The 14,740-nt window shown below is 47.6% G+C and overlaps 1 long non-coding RNA gene across 1 annotated transcript in view; it reads left to right on the top strand.

Annotated features, from left to right (window-relative positions):
- LOC137617002 (uncharacterized) overlaps nt 1–14,740 on the top strand; it is a 30,376-nt gene extending 15,636 nt beyond the window's left edge. Inside the window, exon 3 of the long non-coding RNA XR_011039543.1 lies at nt 14,555–14,740. This is a non-coding gene — a long non-coding RNA (uncharacterized lncRNA). The remainder of the gene's footprint in view (nt 1–14,554) is intronic.

Below are 14,740 nucleotides of genomic sequence, written 5' to 3'. Positions count from 1 at the left end.
CCGTGTTTCTGTTGACCAATCCCGGGGTGCGGGAGAGGTAGTTGCCTCCCATAGCGAGGCAGCTGCCCCTCCTCCCCCGGAGGAGGATAATATTTCTGATTTAACTGTTAATAACTCTGATTTATTACAGCTTTGGGCTTCCTTGGGGCTTCAGGGTTCCCCCTCCAAGGAAGCCCTGTTTGATATGATCAAACTTGGTGCAGCTGTCAAACAATCGCCAACGACAGCAGGGATAGATCCTCTGTATGTAGTTGACGTTGTTGTGACGGAGGCATCGAGTGTTTCTGTTCAAACACCCGTGCCTGTTGCTGTTCCTAAGGTAGCTGAAGGCTTAGTTTCCCCCTCCGAACATCCTTCGAGGGAGGAACTAAGTCCTACGGTCTCTCCTGCAAGTGCTTCTCCCCCTCGGGGGAGTTCACTAACAGAGACTCCTCTGCGGAGGCCTTATGAAGGTCAGATTGCTGATCCAACGGCCCCTCGTGGGCGTATAAGGCGGAAGGCTCGTCCTCCCCCTCGCCGTAGAGGCCTTCCTTCTCCTCACAAGGGAGTTAGGAGGCGCCTCTTCATCCCCGTAGTCCTCTGCGGAGGAGACAACTCGCCGTTCACCGTTCCTGCCAGCTACCACCTTAGACCTCTCCAGAGATCGTTCGCGATCCCCGTTGGAGGATGGTCGTCCTTCAGGACCCTGTAACCAGTCACCCTCCAGACATGCTGACCTGCCGTCACCCTTCAAGGATGATGCGCTTTATGTGCCAACAAATCCTGTCATTGCGCAGGCACTGGTCCCTTCGGGGGCACAAGGGCATTGATCGCAAAGCTGCGCATCAAACCCTTACGCGCCAGGTTATACCTGCGCGCCACTATGCTCACCTGCGCGCGTGCGCGCAAATTTTCCATTTATGCTCCAGGGTTCCCCTGCGCGCCCACAACCTTCGGCGCGCCCCGCCCGCGCACACACGCTCGCCTGCGCACAAGCGCCCGGCAGTTCCTGATCCACGCGCTGTCCAAGAGGCACCTAGGTTAGCGCACAGGCGCTCGCAGGTGCCTCTAGACCCCCAACACTCTTCTATTACAAAGAGTGATGCGCGCCAATCACGCGCAGTTCCTGTCACAGCGCACATGCGCTCGCCAACGCGCCAGCGTGCTTCTACATCTCAGCGCGCAGTCCAGGAGGTTCCTAAGCAAGCTCACGGGCACTCACAGGTACCCCTGGACTCACCTTCCAGACTGCGCACCCTTCCAGCTGCGCGCAATGTTTCAGTTTCACGCGAGGTTCCAGCTGCGCACCAGGTTCCAGTTGCGCGCCCAACCCAACAGCGCACACTCACGCGTTTGATTCCTGCTGCACGCCCTGTACGCCCATCGCAGCAGCGCACACCTGTGCGCCCACATGCTGATGCGCGTCATGCGCGCCCATGATCTTCTGCGTGCCCGGCTATCTCACGATCGCCTAGGGCATCTGCGCAACCTGTTCGCCCGGCTATCTCACGATTGCCTAAAGCAACTGCACAACCTGCGCACCACTCGCCTGCGCGCCAGTGCGCAAACTTGCCCTCGCGCTATCATCAGGCTGCACAATCACGCCCGCGCCCTGTCATTGCAGACACGCGCCCGCGTACTGCTGCGCACTCGCGCCCACCAGTAGCACATCAAACTGCTGCGCACCCTCGCATCCAGCCTTCAACCCCGCCTCGTAAGCCAGCTCCTGTGCGTCACACACCCTCGCCATCTCCTACGCGCGCCCGTGCTCTCTCCTGCGCGCCCACTCGCCCGCGCCCTCAGTCTCGCACGCCCACGCTCACACGCGTGTGCGAAAATCCTGGTGCACACGATTCCTTCACGCGCGACCCAGAACAGGGCTCATCACGCGATCACCAGCGTGATCGGCGCCCTGATCACCAACGCGATCACGCACGAGGTGCAACAGGGTTACAGGCAGACAGGTCATCATTGCGTTCCCCTCCCCGCAAGCGCAGAACAGCGCGCTCGTCGGAGGAAGGGAGGTTTCCGGACAGGTCTAAGGACTCTTCTTTTTCTTCAATTTCAGCTTCTCATCAGGCGAACCCTCGTTTGTCGACTCTCCAAGGAATCGAACGATCCCCTTCCCGCCAAAGGGAGTATCTGACAGCGCGACTGTCAGTCAGCAGCCCTGGTTTGGTACCATTGTCAGAGCTCTTATGCAGGCTATGAAGCCTGTTCTCTCTGACTTGGGCCACAAATAAGTGGCAGCTTCCTCCCCCTGAAGAGGAAGAGAGGAGTCCCCTCCGTGGTAACTTCTCCAAGGACTATCCTGTCTCCTCGCAAGTCCTTGCATAAGGCTCCTTCCCCTCCTCAGACTTTCTCTCCCTCCCCTGCGGATGAGTATTACCCACCCTCAGGAGAGTCGGAAGAGCCGGTCTGTTCCCCCATCGCACCAATGGGGGAAACTCCGCCTCTTCCTGAGAAGTCTTCTCATACAGAGGTGGGGAAAGTCTTACATCCATCATTGCTGGAGTCGTGTATCCCTCCCAGGAGGGAACCGAAGGACTCGAAGACTGTCCCTAAGTCTTTCACAAGGACCAGACAGGAACCAGATAGACCTTTGGAGAACGTCCGCGAATCTCCCCAGGAAGAGCCACTGGGGACGGGAGACTTCGCTGCAAGTCCTTCAGGAGGAGAGCACCAAGAGTCAGAACACGCGTTCTGGCAAGTCCTGACCCTCATGAGGAACCTCAACAGGATTCCAGACCCAGAGATTCCTCCTCGTGAGGGAAAGGATACGGTCCTGGACCGAATCTACGGCACCCAGAAACCCTCTAGGGCCAGTGCAGCTTTGCCCTGGTCACAGGGGATGAAGAGTGCCAGAGACAAGGTCGAGGGCCAGCTCTCTGAGCTTGCCTTCTCCAATAGATCCAGCGCCGGTAACAAGCTCCTCCCTCCTCCTCGAGTACATCAGAGGAGGTACTTTTAGATCTTAGAGGAGACTTGTTTGGGTCTTCCAGTTCACCATTCTGTGGAAGAACTCACTGGGGGAGTCCCTCTAGAGAGACTCTCCAACCGGCAAGTGTTCTATTCTGCAACTGAGATCCTAAGCCAGGAGAAGGTTGCGAAGTGTGCCATGCAAGCAACTTCGTGGCTTGACATCTGGCTGGGGTCTTTGGGCATCCTGGTACGTTCTGAGGATTTGTCCAAGGAAAGTACCAGGAAGGCACTGGAGACAGTCTTGCTCTCAGGCACTCGTACCATTGAGTTTCTGGCCCACCAAGTCTCGAGCTTGTGGGCCAACACGATTCTCAAGCGTCGGGACGCAGTGGCTGAGGGGTTTCACCAGAAGGTCCCCAGTTCCGATGTTAGCAGGCTCAGACACACTTCCGTTCTCGGTAAGAGTCTGTTTGAGCCGAAGGACGTGGAGCTAGCCGCTGAGAGGTGGAGGAAGTCCAATCAGGACTCCCTCATCCACAAGGCCCTGACATCGTGGCCTTACAAACCTCCAGCAGCCCAGCAGCCCCGTCCAGCTAGGGACACAAAGAAGACAACAGCAGCGAAGCTGAAGGTGTCTAAGCCCTTTCCTGCCAAGGGCAGAAGGGGAAGAAGTCCTCCAGGGGAGGAGCTAAAAATCCTAGAGGAAACGGCCGAGGCCATAAATGCTAGGATTGGCAGTCCCCCTGCATGTCCACCAGTGGGGGGATGCCTACAAAGTTGCACGACAAGGTGGCAGCAACTCGGGGCAGATACCTGGACGAGTTCCGTATTCGGTCAGGGTTATCACGTCCCGTTCATTTCATCTCTACCTCCCCTGACAGCGAATCCAGTGTCGTTGAGCTCCCTTACCATGGGATCGGTAAAGGGACAGGCCCTCCGGGCAGAAGTCCAGACCATGTTGAAGAAGGACGCTCTCCAAGAGGTTGTGGACGGGTCCCCAGGCTTCTACAGTCGACTCTTTCTTGTAAGAAAGGCGTCTGGAGGCTGGAGACCAGTCATCGACCTCTCAACACTGTACGGGTTTGTCAAACAGACTCCGTTCAGCATGGAGACGGCAGACACGGTCAGGCTTGCAGTGAGACCACAAGATTTCATGTGTACACTGGACCTGAAGGACGCGTACTTTCAGATCCCAGTCCACCCGTCTTCAAGGAAGTACTTAAGATTTTGCCTAGACAACAAGATCTACCAGTTCAAGGTACTGTGCTTCGGTCTCTACACAGCACCTCAAGTGTTCACCAAGGTGTTCACCCTGATTTCATCATGGGCTCACAGGATCGGCATCCGTCTCCTCCGTTATCTGGATGACTGGCTGATCCTAGCAGACTCGAAGGCAACCCTTCTTCGCCACCGAGACAAGCTTCTTGAGCTTTGCCAAGATCTAGGGATCATGGTAAACCTCGAGAAATCCTCTCTGCAGCCCTCTCAGAAACTGGTATATCTAGGCATGGTCATAGACACCAATCTCCATAAAGCCTTCCCATCAGACGACAGGATAGCAAGGTTGAGGAAGGTCGCGAGACCATTCCTCACACGAGAAGAACTTCCAGCCCAAGCGTGGTTACGTCTCCTCGGCCATCTCTCCTCCCTGGCCCGTCTGGTTCCCAACAGTCGCCTCAGAATAAGATCTCTCCAGTGGCGACTCGAGTCTCGGTGGAATCAAGGACACGATTCCCCGGACACCCTGATCCCTATGGGACAGCCGGAACAGACGGACCTCCAGTGGTAGGTGGCAGACGAGAACCTACGAAAGGGAGTGGATCTTCTCGTCCTCCCCCGAGACTTGATGTTGTTTTCGGACGCATCAAAGAAAGGGTGGGGGGGCCCCACGTTCTGAACCACAGGACCTCAGGCCTGTGGTCAGAATCAGAAAAGTACCTTCACATAAACCTGCTAGAAATGAAGGCCGTTTTCCTTGCACTTCAGAAGTTCCACCAAGTCCTGGCGGGTCACTCTGTGGTAGTGATGAGCGACAACACCACCACGGCTTATATCAACAAGCAGGGAGGTACCTTTTCAGAACAGCTATCCCATCTTGCAGTAGAGATACTGAGATGGTCCGAAGTCCACTCGATCACACTAGCGGCTAGCTTCATTCCGGGCAAAAGGAATGTGCTCGCCGACAGTCTGAGCAGAGCGACGCAGATGAGTGAGTACCGAGTGGTCTTTGGATCCTCAAGTAGCCAACAAAGTCCTGACTTTGTGGGGTTCCCCGACTGTGGATCTGTTCGCTACAGCGCTGAACTTCAAGCTCCCGCTGTACTGCTCCCCAGTCCCGGATCCCAAGGCTCTCTGGCAAGATGCCTTCCAACAACGGTGGGACAATATCGATGTGTATGCCTTTCCCCCGTTCTGTCTGATGAGGAGAGTACTCAACAAGACCAGAATATCGGTCAATCTATCAATGACCCTCATAGCTCCGCTATGGCATCACGCAGAGTGGTTCCCGGACCTTCTGCAACTCCTTACGGAGCCTCCGAGAGAACTCCCTCCACGTCACGAGCTACTCAAACAACCACACTCCAACATCTTCCACAAAGCCGTAGCTTCGCTTTGACTTCACGCCTGGAGACTATCCAGCATCTCCTCAAAGAGAGAGGATTTTCGCAACAAGTTGCGAACGGGATGTCTGGACACCTGCGCAAGTCATCCGCAGGGGTCTACCAGGCGAAGTGGCGAGTTTTCTGTGGTTGGTGTCGTGGAAGGGGTATCTCTCCACTCGATGCCACTATTCCAGCAATAGCGGAGTTCCTTGTGTATTTGCGGGAGGAAATGCGCCTTTCAGTCTAGGCAGTGAAAGGCTATCGCTCAGCCTTAAGTCTTGCCTTCAGGCTCAAAGGAATGGACATTTCTTCCTCGCTGGAACTTTCTCTTCTCATACGAAGCTATGAACTTACCTGCCCTCAGTCGGAAGTGAGACCTCCTCCTTGGAACGTGGTTCGAGTTCTCAGGTCTCTAAAGAGACCTCCCCACGAACCATTACGCCAGGCTTCAGATCGCCACCTTACTTGGAAGACGGTGTTCCTGCTAGCTTTGGCTTCGGCCAAGCGAGTCAGCGAACTACATGGTCTCTCATACGACATCGCCCATTCAAGGGAATGGGGGGAGGTAACGTTCAGATTCGTCCCTGAGTTTGTTGCCAAGACTCAGAATCCGGGAGTGCCGGACCCTCGGTTCGACTCTTTCCAGGTTTCGAGTCTCCGTTCTGTAACAGATGACCCAGACCATCTCCTACTTTGCCCAGTAAGGAGTCTGAGGTTGTATCTTAAGAGAACAGCTGCAGTTTGTCCCCAGGTTCAAGCCTTGTTCGTGAGCACTGGGAAAACGAAGAGAAGGGTCACCAGGAATACCATCTCAGCCTGGATTCACAAGGTAATACACCTAGCCCTGAATCCTGACCCTTCTCCGTCACGTTGCCCTAGAGCGCATGATGTCAGGGGCATAGCTACGTCCCTGGCCTTCAAGAAAAATTATTCAGTGACGCAGGTCCTTCACAGCCCACTACCTGCAAGACGCGACACACAGGAGGCTCGATACGTTTTCTATCGGCCCTGTGGTGGCTGCATAACAGCTGGTCTAAACCTCAGGCTCCTTAATGGACAGGTAGCGGAAGGTTGAGGGCATTGTCACCTGGTTTTAGTCTGCATGAATGAAAAGGTATGTCTGGCCCTTTTTTTTTTTTTCATCCTCTCCTCCCTTGGAGAAAGCAGCATCCTAGGTTCTCTGCACAGCTGACCTCAAACCACTGCAGGTAAACCATGCTTCCTTGTGTTCCTAGTATTAAGTGTAATACTGTCATGTCCCCATACCCTGACGAGGTGGTATTGGGAGAGTCCTAGCCTAGATTTCCATCTGAAGAACTCCAGGTCAACTTCCTTGGACGAGTCACTTTTCACCTTCGCACACGTCTTACGTAGTCCGCAGCAGTTTCACAGCATGCTAGCGAGGAGCAGGGACTCCCTATTGTCTGAGTACGTAAACACTCGAATATGGAGTCCCCGGGCAAGCCAAAACTAGTATGGCAGGGACTTACCACCCTTCCTAAGGGTTGAGTCACCCTTTGTAAATAGCGTGGTTTGTATTTCAGTTACGGAACAAATGACAAATTCGTAGATAATTTGTATTTTTCCTAACTATACAAACCTTAGCTATTTACACATATTTGCCTGCCAGCCCTGTCCCCCGGGATAAGTCCTACCTTTAAGCAAAGTGAAGCATTCACTGTGTATGTGAGGGGGGAGGGGTAGCAAGCTATCCCTCCCTACCCCCCGCTAACTAGTGGTGGGGTAGTAAACCCTCGTTAAAATTCTTATGGCTCATCATTCAGCTATGCCGAATTGATTACCCTATGTAAATAGCCAAGGTTTGTATAGTTAGGAAAAATACAAATTATCTACGAATTTGTCATTTTGCAACAGTTACAAAGACTTTCTTCGAAGACATTCTCTATCGTATATTGATCTGAGCATGTGACACCTACATAGTGTCTCAGAGAATGTATACAAATAATGTTGTGCTTTTTAAAATAGCCGAGAGAATTTTGCCAGTCATCTTCAATAAAGTCGGAACCTATTAAAGAAAAAACTACAATTTTAATAGGTAAATTATTTTATTCAGAATAAGTTTGTAACAGCTGGTCTCAGCACCCATAACATTTTAGATCCTTATTTTTAGATATGTTTGAAAGTGTAATTCTAGGGGTATCAGTTTGTTGAGTGTTGTTTTTATAGTGTATGGTAAAGTGTTGATTAATAGGATAAAGATGAAAGTGTGACCAATCTTTCAAGTGCAGGAAGGCTTCTCTTTAGCAGTGCCTCGTGCTCCTTCCTCTCCTGTGTGGTCGTCTAGGTATCAGCAATACCTACACTCCAAGGTCTCCCATCCTGGCCAAGACCCCATTTGGGAAAGGCTGAGTATTATCACAGTCAAACTACAGTATACAAGAGGAGAAGAGGTCATAGGCAAGTGATGTCTCCCTCAGGTGATACCTATCACCCAAGGATCAGCAGGGTCTTTGAGATCTCGTTCACAATCAATTACCAACTGTTCCAGGTAAATTTTGTGACAACCAAACCAGCCACTGCTCTCTTGTAGCCTCCGTCAGTCCCGTAGGTTCCTCCTCAGGCCTCACGGCCTCGGAAGGAGAATCCATCTTCCCTTTGCTGCCTTATTGGCCAATCCCTGGGAGCGGGAGGACTTGACTTCTGAAAAACTGGACCTCAAGAAAAACTGATGTTTCAGGTAACAGAAGGGCATTCTTGGTTCGGTCTAAGCCTCGGTGTTACTGGAGGCGCGGACCATCCCCTTTAGTTCTCAGGCCCCTAGAATTCTGGGACTCGGTTGAAGAAGCTGACCCAGCCTGGTCTCCTAAAGGAATGAGTTCTGGATAAGTCACAAGACAACATATCACACAATGCGGACGGAGTGCTGTCAGTGGCTGCTAGCCTTAAGACTATGGCTTCAGAGCAAAAGGAGTTGAACCATTCCTTTATGCAGGTCTTAAGCTACATCAGGAACATTAACAATCATGGCATTCCTTCCTAATTCTCTCCAGAGTTGAAAGATACGGTCCTTGACCCCTTCTGCCAGACCCCCAAGACCAGCAAGACCAGGATTCTGTTACCCTGTTCCATAATGGTGAAAGGAGCCAGGAGGAAGATCTTTGCACAGATAGCCAATGCAACGAACTCTTTGCCAGCGGGTCCCCCTTCTCGTTTACTTCCTCCCCTCGTTCGTTCAGCAGAGGAAGTATTATGAGATCATGGGTGATGATCCCTCTCCTTTGCGACGTTCTCGGTGGCTGAGGCCATGAACATGGAGTGAATTGCAAAGTCGTCTTTGCAAGATGTTTCCTGGATCAACTTCTGGTTTGGCTTGGTTGGTTAGTTCCTTGTTCATAACCTAGCCAACCAGGGGATTAACTGGATTTTGATAAGTCGTGACTGTTGTCTCTAGTTACGCAGTTCGTTGATGAATGATCCTTACCTGTTCAACTTGGAAGACATCAACGCCGTGGCAGAGCGCTGGAGGAAGACGAGTCATGAGTCCCTCCTCTATAGGGCAGTAACATTCCTTCCTTACCCGTCAGCACCAAGATTGTCCCCCTTCAACCAACAAGGACATAAGAAAGGGTCAACGGCTTCTAAGCAGTCCACCGAGAAAATGTAAGTTTCGAAACTCCTTTCATAGCAAGAGCTCCAGGGGCTGAGGAGGTAGAGGTGGAAGACTTGGTTGCTCCTACTAGGGGGGTGGCATTTGTCCTGGCTGCCCACCGGTGGGAGGATGCCTGAAGCACAGGTGGCAGAGATGCGAGTTCCACCGGGCCAAACCTTGGACAATTTCCATCCTCCGAATATCCACGATCTACATCCTCCAAGAGAGGTACTACGTTCGGTTCATTCTCTCATTCCCTCTGTTAACTCGTCATCCAGTTATGTTAAGTTCTTTCGTGAAGGATTCAGTGAACGGAAGTCCACACCAATATTCCAAGAGGTCTTAGACAGGTCCCCCAGGCTTCTACAGTTGACTCCATTTTGTAGAGAAGAGACTGGAGACCAATCATTAACCTCTCCACTTTGAACAGGTTTGTTCTGTAAACCCTGTTCAACATGGAGATAGCAGATACAGTAAGGACTGAAGGACTTCATGATAACACTAGATCTAAAAGATACATCCTTCCAAATCCCAGTCCACCCATCGCCAAGGAAGTAACTAAGACTCGACCTTTACTGTTAAGATACAGTATATCAGTTCAAGGTGCTGTGTTTCAGCCTGTCCATAGCACCATAAGTGTTCATGAGTGTTCACTCTAGTTCTACCTGGGGCTCAAGGCAATGAAATTCGTCTGTTATGCTACCAGGGTTGGGGTCAATTCATTTTTATCAATTCAAATCAATTCCAATTCATCAAAAATTAGTGATTTTATCAAATCCAATTAAATTCTAAATAATTTTCTAAAATGTTTAAATCCCATTCAATTCAACTCCTAAGGGGTTTCAATTCCAATTCATTATACGATCAGTATTTCATGAGGGGTGAAACTTGAATTTTACTCAACTCGGGCAAGCTACTCATATCTGTAGCTTATCAAGCATCAACAGTCACCCAGTGTTTTATCATTTACATAATTTTATTTAGTTATGCTACAAAAACTTATTATACAACTTTGTAATAAACATAAAGACCACATTTTTAATGAACTAAAGATTGGCCTCTCATAATTTTGCCTTAGGAAAGTGTTACTCCATATTATAGGTCTATAGTATTATTATTATTATTATTATTATTATTAGCTAAGCTACAACCCTAGTTGAAAAAGCAGGATGCTGTAAGCCCAAGGGCTCCAACAGGGAAAAATATCCCAGTGAGGAAAGGAAACAAGGAAATAATTACAGTATACTACAAGAGAGGTAATGAACGATTAAAATATTTTTAGAACGGTAACAACAATAAAATAGGTGCTTTTATACCAAAGCTATAAAAAACTTCATAAAAACAAGTGTAAGAGAACTCTACCCAGGACAGTGGAAGACCATGGTACAGAAGCTATAGCACTACCCAAGACTAGAGAACAGTCGTTTGATTTGGAGTGCCCTTCTCCTTGAAGAACTGCTTACCATAGCTAAATAATCTCTTCTCCCCATACAAAGAGGAAGTAGCAACTGAACAATTACAGTGCAGTAGTCAACCTTTGGGCAAAGAAGAATTGTTTGGTAATCTCAATATTGTTAATGGGGAAAGAATAGACCTGACTAATCGGTGTATGACGATGTGCAAGTAATGGAAAAATGAGCTGTCCGCAGAGAGAGGGATCCATCTGGCCAGTCAAAGGACCCAGTAACTCAAGCGATAGTATCGCATAAGAATAAATAAAACTGATAATTCACACATCTGTGGTAAAAAAAAAAAAAGTTTACATCTCTCTATAAACAAAATTATTTTTTTTAAACAAAAACTTGTCATCTAAAAATTTAGCCATAGAGGATATAACTTGGTATTACATATTAATCATCATCCATTCATAAATTTTTAATCATCTAAATTACTGTATACAGTACACTTTCCAGACTTGAGAAACTTGAAATCTTCTCAGCTGATGTAGCAAGAATGGCTCAAGTATTTTTCTGCATGAATATTTAAGATTGGAAGCCCTCTCTGCTTGGTCTTTCAGTATCCAATAGGCTTGCTGTCATCTTGTATACATTGTTGGCTGAGGTAGAATGAAACCTGGTTTTTTATGGTTTTCATGTTTGTGTAGAAGGCCGCTTTAACTAGGCAAAGAATTTGCTCCTTTACGTTGATGGTGGTTGGACAGTAGAAGCATCTATAGTAGTTAGATGAAGTAGCCACACTTCATGTCATCTTGTATTTACTATTCAGGTCACGAATATCATGGATTTCATTGTTATAGCACCAATCCAGTTTGTTACTAGATCAAAGAAGCAGCTGGCTGGAAAGCCTCCATGGACTCGAACTCTTCATGCATGTCATGTTCAAGATTAACAAGTCTAATCCCATACAGTTTGTCTGAATGGGATGGTGTGTAACAGGTTCAGCTTATACTCATAGGGTTATTGTTGCCAAATACCATAGTAGCTGACAAAATACGGCAAGTAAGTTAAGACAAGATTTGATCTGCACTGTGCACAGGAACAGCACAGACATGACTCAGAAGAGTAGAGTTGGAAAATTCAAACACTTTTGATAATTTGATCACCTTTATTTTGATGATTGCCTATAATTTGTATGTTCTGTTCTTTATAGGCTAACTCTCTATAGCTCTGTTCTTTATAGGCTAACTCTTTCTATAAAGATATATTTGTTATACATTACATATAAGGATGTACTGATCAATCCATATCAAATGGCAGCAACTTGGCATCAATTCATGTCTATTTTTTTGTATTCCAGTTATTTTTGTTGATTCCATATCAATTCAAATTATTTTGAATGTTTTTTTTTTCTAATAAAAATTCCTGCATTTTTAGCAACAATTCCAGTTCAATTCATAATTAACCCAACCCTGATCAGTGAGCTAGCACTACCTAGACAACCGGTTGATTCTAGCAGACAGTGGGGAGACCTTTCTCTTGCACCAAGACAGGCTTCTAGCATTTTAAGATCTGGGGATTGTGATAAATCATGAGAAGTTCTCTCTGCAACCATTTCAGTCTGGTATATATCGGGATGCAAATAAACATACAATTAGGCAAGATCTTTCAATTTCAAGAGAGGTTAAAGAGACTAAAGGGAGTGGCATGTCCCTTCCTGAAGCAAGGCTCACTACAAGCACACCTGTAGCTACACTTGTTAGGGCACCCGACTTCCCGGGAACGTCTGATCCCTTATGGCCATCTCAGCCACATAAACCTCCTAGAAATGAGAGCAGTCTGTGTGGCCCTCAAACTCTTCCAACAGCTGCTTTTAGGTCACTCCATAGTGTTGATGATTGACAACACAACGGTAGTGGCATATCTAAACAAGCAAGGGGGTACTTTTTCACAGCAGCTATGCCATCTACCGGTAGAAATCCTAAAATGGACAGAAGACAGTTTGATTGCCAGTTTCATTCCAGGCAAGAGAAATATCCGTGCCGACTATCTAAGCAGGAAGACTCAGATAGTTGGCTTCGGTAGTTTTTGCTCCCTCGGATAGCCAACAAAGAATTGACTTTGCGGGGTTCGCCGACGATAGATCTGTTTGTGATGTTCCTAAACCGGAAGCTTCCGGTGTACTGTTCCCTAGGTAGCTCTTAAACATACCTTTCATCATCTGTTGAACAACCTGGACATCTACGTGTTCCTAATTCTGTCTGATAAGGAGACTTATCAACAAGGTAAGGGCATCGCAGGACCTGTCGATGACCCTAATAGCTCCGCTGTGGGAATAAGGGCAATGGTTCCCGGACCTTCTACTTCTGCTCACAGAAGTACTGAGAGAGCTTCCTCTCCCTCCCAACTTCCTCAAACAACCTCACGCAGATATACCATTGGGCAGTTGCTTCCTTACGACTGGATGCCTGGAGGTTATCCAGCATCTCCTCGCACAGATGGGCTTTTCGCAAGCTGTGACAAAAAGGATGTCTGAATACCTCCTAATCTATTTTCTGTGGTTGGTGTCAAGGTAGGAATCTTGCTCCTCTCAAAGCCACTATCCCAGTGATAGTGTATTTCCTAATGTAACTCATGGAGGAAAATTGCTGCTCGGTCTCAGTGGTCAAAGGCTATTGCTCGGCCTTGATCCTTTTCTTTATTCTGAAGAAGGTTAACATTTCCTTCTCAACGGAATTCTTTCTCATACGAAATCTTGACCTTACTTGCCTACATTTAGAAGTTAGAACACCATAGAATGTTCTGTTCCTTACGAACCTCTGCGTCAGTCCTCAGATCATGACATAACCCTTAAGATGGTTTCATGGTCTTTCGTACAACATCGCCCATTCATGGGGATGGGGGCAGGTAGTGCTCAACTCCTTCTCTGAGTTCGTTGCCAAGACTCAGAATCCGGCTGTAGCGGACCCTAGGTTCAGGACCTTCCAAATTTTGTGTTTGTTTCGGTTGAGGGCAGATGTTACCCAGTGTTAGTCTGGGATGAATGGACAGAATGACTGGCCTTTGCTTCCTTTATCTTCCCCTCTCTTATGGTACAGCATCTGGATGACTCTGCAAGCTGGCCTACCTCTGACTGCAGGTAAAATTCATTTCCCTTGTGTAGCCTGAAATATTTTATACTGAATATTTTATGTCCCCGTCCCATCTGTGAGGCGGAGGCAGACAATGACTAGGCAATAATCTTAGCTGGTCAAGTCAGTGACTAAAGTTTCCACACGCTTTAACCACTATTGCCCCGGTTGTCAACTCTCTTGTTTGACATACTGAGAGTTCGCAAGGTAACAAGGGTGCCCCTTTCATACTCGCACTCGCATGAGCTCAAATCCGCAACCCAGGTCAAGTTCACAACCAGTTGGGTTTTGGACTTCCACCTAGTTAAGGACAAGTCTCCTTAGTAAAGAGCAAATGGTTTGTATTTGTGAAGAACCAAATGAAAAATTTGGACAATTCGTATTTTTCCGAACCATACACAAACCTGAGCACTTTACTCCTACTTGACCCATCATTAGGCTACACATCCTCCTAGAATATCCTGCCAGCATCAAAAGTGGATATAGAATCTACTAGTGTGTGTGAGTGGGATGGTTGATCTATCCACCTCATGTTAAAAGGTTATAGCTCGTTTTCCAGCAATTCTGAACAATATATCCATAGTAAAGAATTCAGGTTTATATAGTTAGGAAAAATACAAATTACTTTCAAATTGTCATATGAATAGAATATAGATATGTTTCAATCATCTTTTAATTTTTTTTTTTGCATGAGCATACTGTATTTGTTACCCATGCAATTTTTTCAAGTTTCAGGTTCCTTTTCAATTGAGGTTATGCTGCTGTAGTTTCATACTTGAAAGAGCATAAAGTATCAAAGAATTTTTTTTTTCTTTTTAAACTACATTAAAATAACTCAAATATAATTTTTTTTTCTTAAGGAAATCTTCAAATGACTATTTCTCACATGTGTATATATTTTTGTTTTATTAGGGTCCTGAAGAACCCTGTGGGGGACAATTTAATATCTTAGGGAGATGTGCAGAAGGACTCAGGTGTGTGGAAAGAGCACGAGAAATACCTCGTCGCGGAGTTTGTTTACTTTAGCATCACAAGGAGGAAAGAAAGTATGATCATTAGATAATCAAGGAAGATGAATTAAATTTGAATGATTCATGA

Source organism: Palaemon carinicauda, chromosome 23 (assembly GCF_036898095.1).
Source record: "Palaemon carinicauda isolate YSFRI2023 chromosome 23, ASM3689809v2, whole genome shotgun sequence".
In the NCBI taxonomy this organism is placed as follows: domain Eukaryota; kingdom Metazoa; phylum Arthropoda; class Malacostraca; order Decapoda; family Palaemonidae; genus Palaemon; species Palaemon carinicauda.
This window is presented reverse-complemented; position numbering and strand designations above follow the sequence as displayed.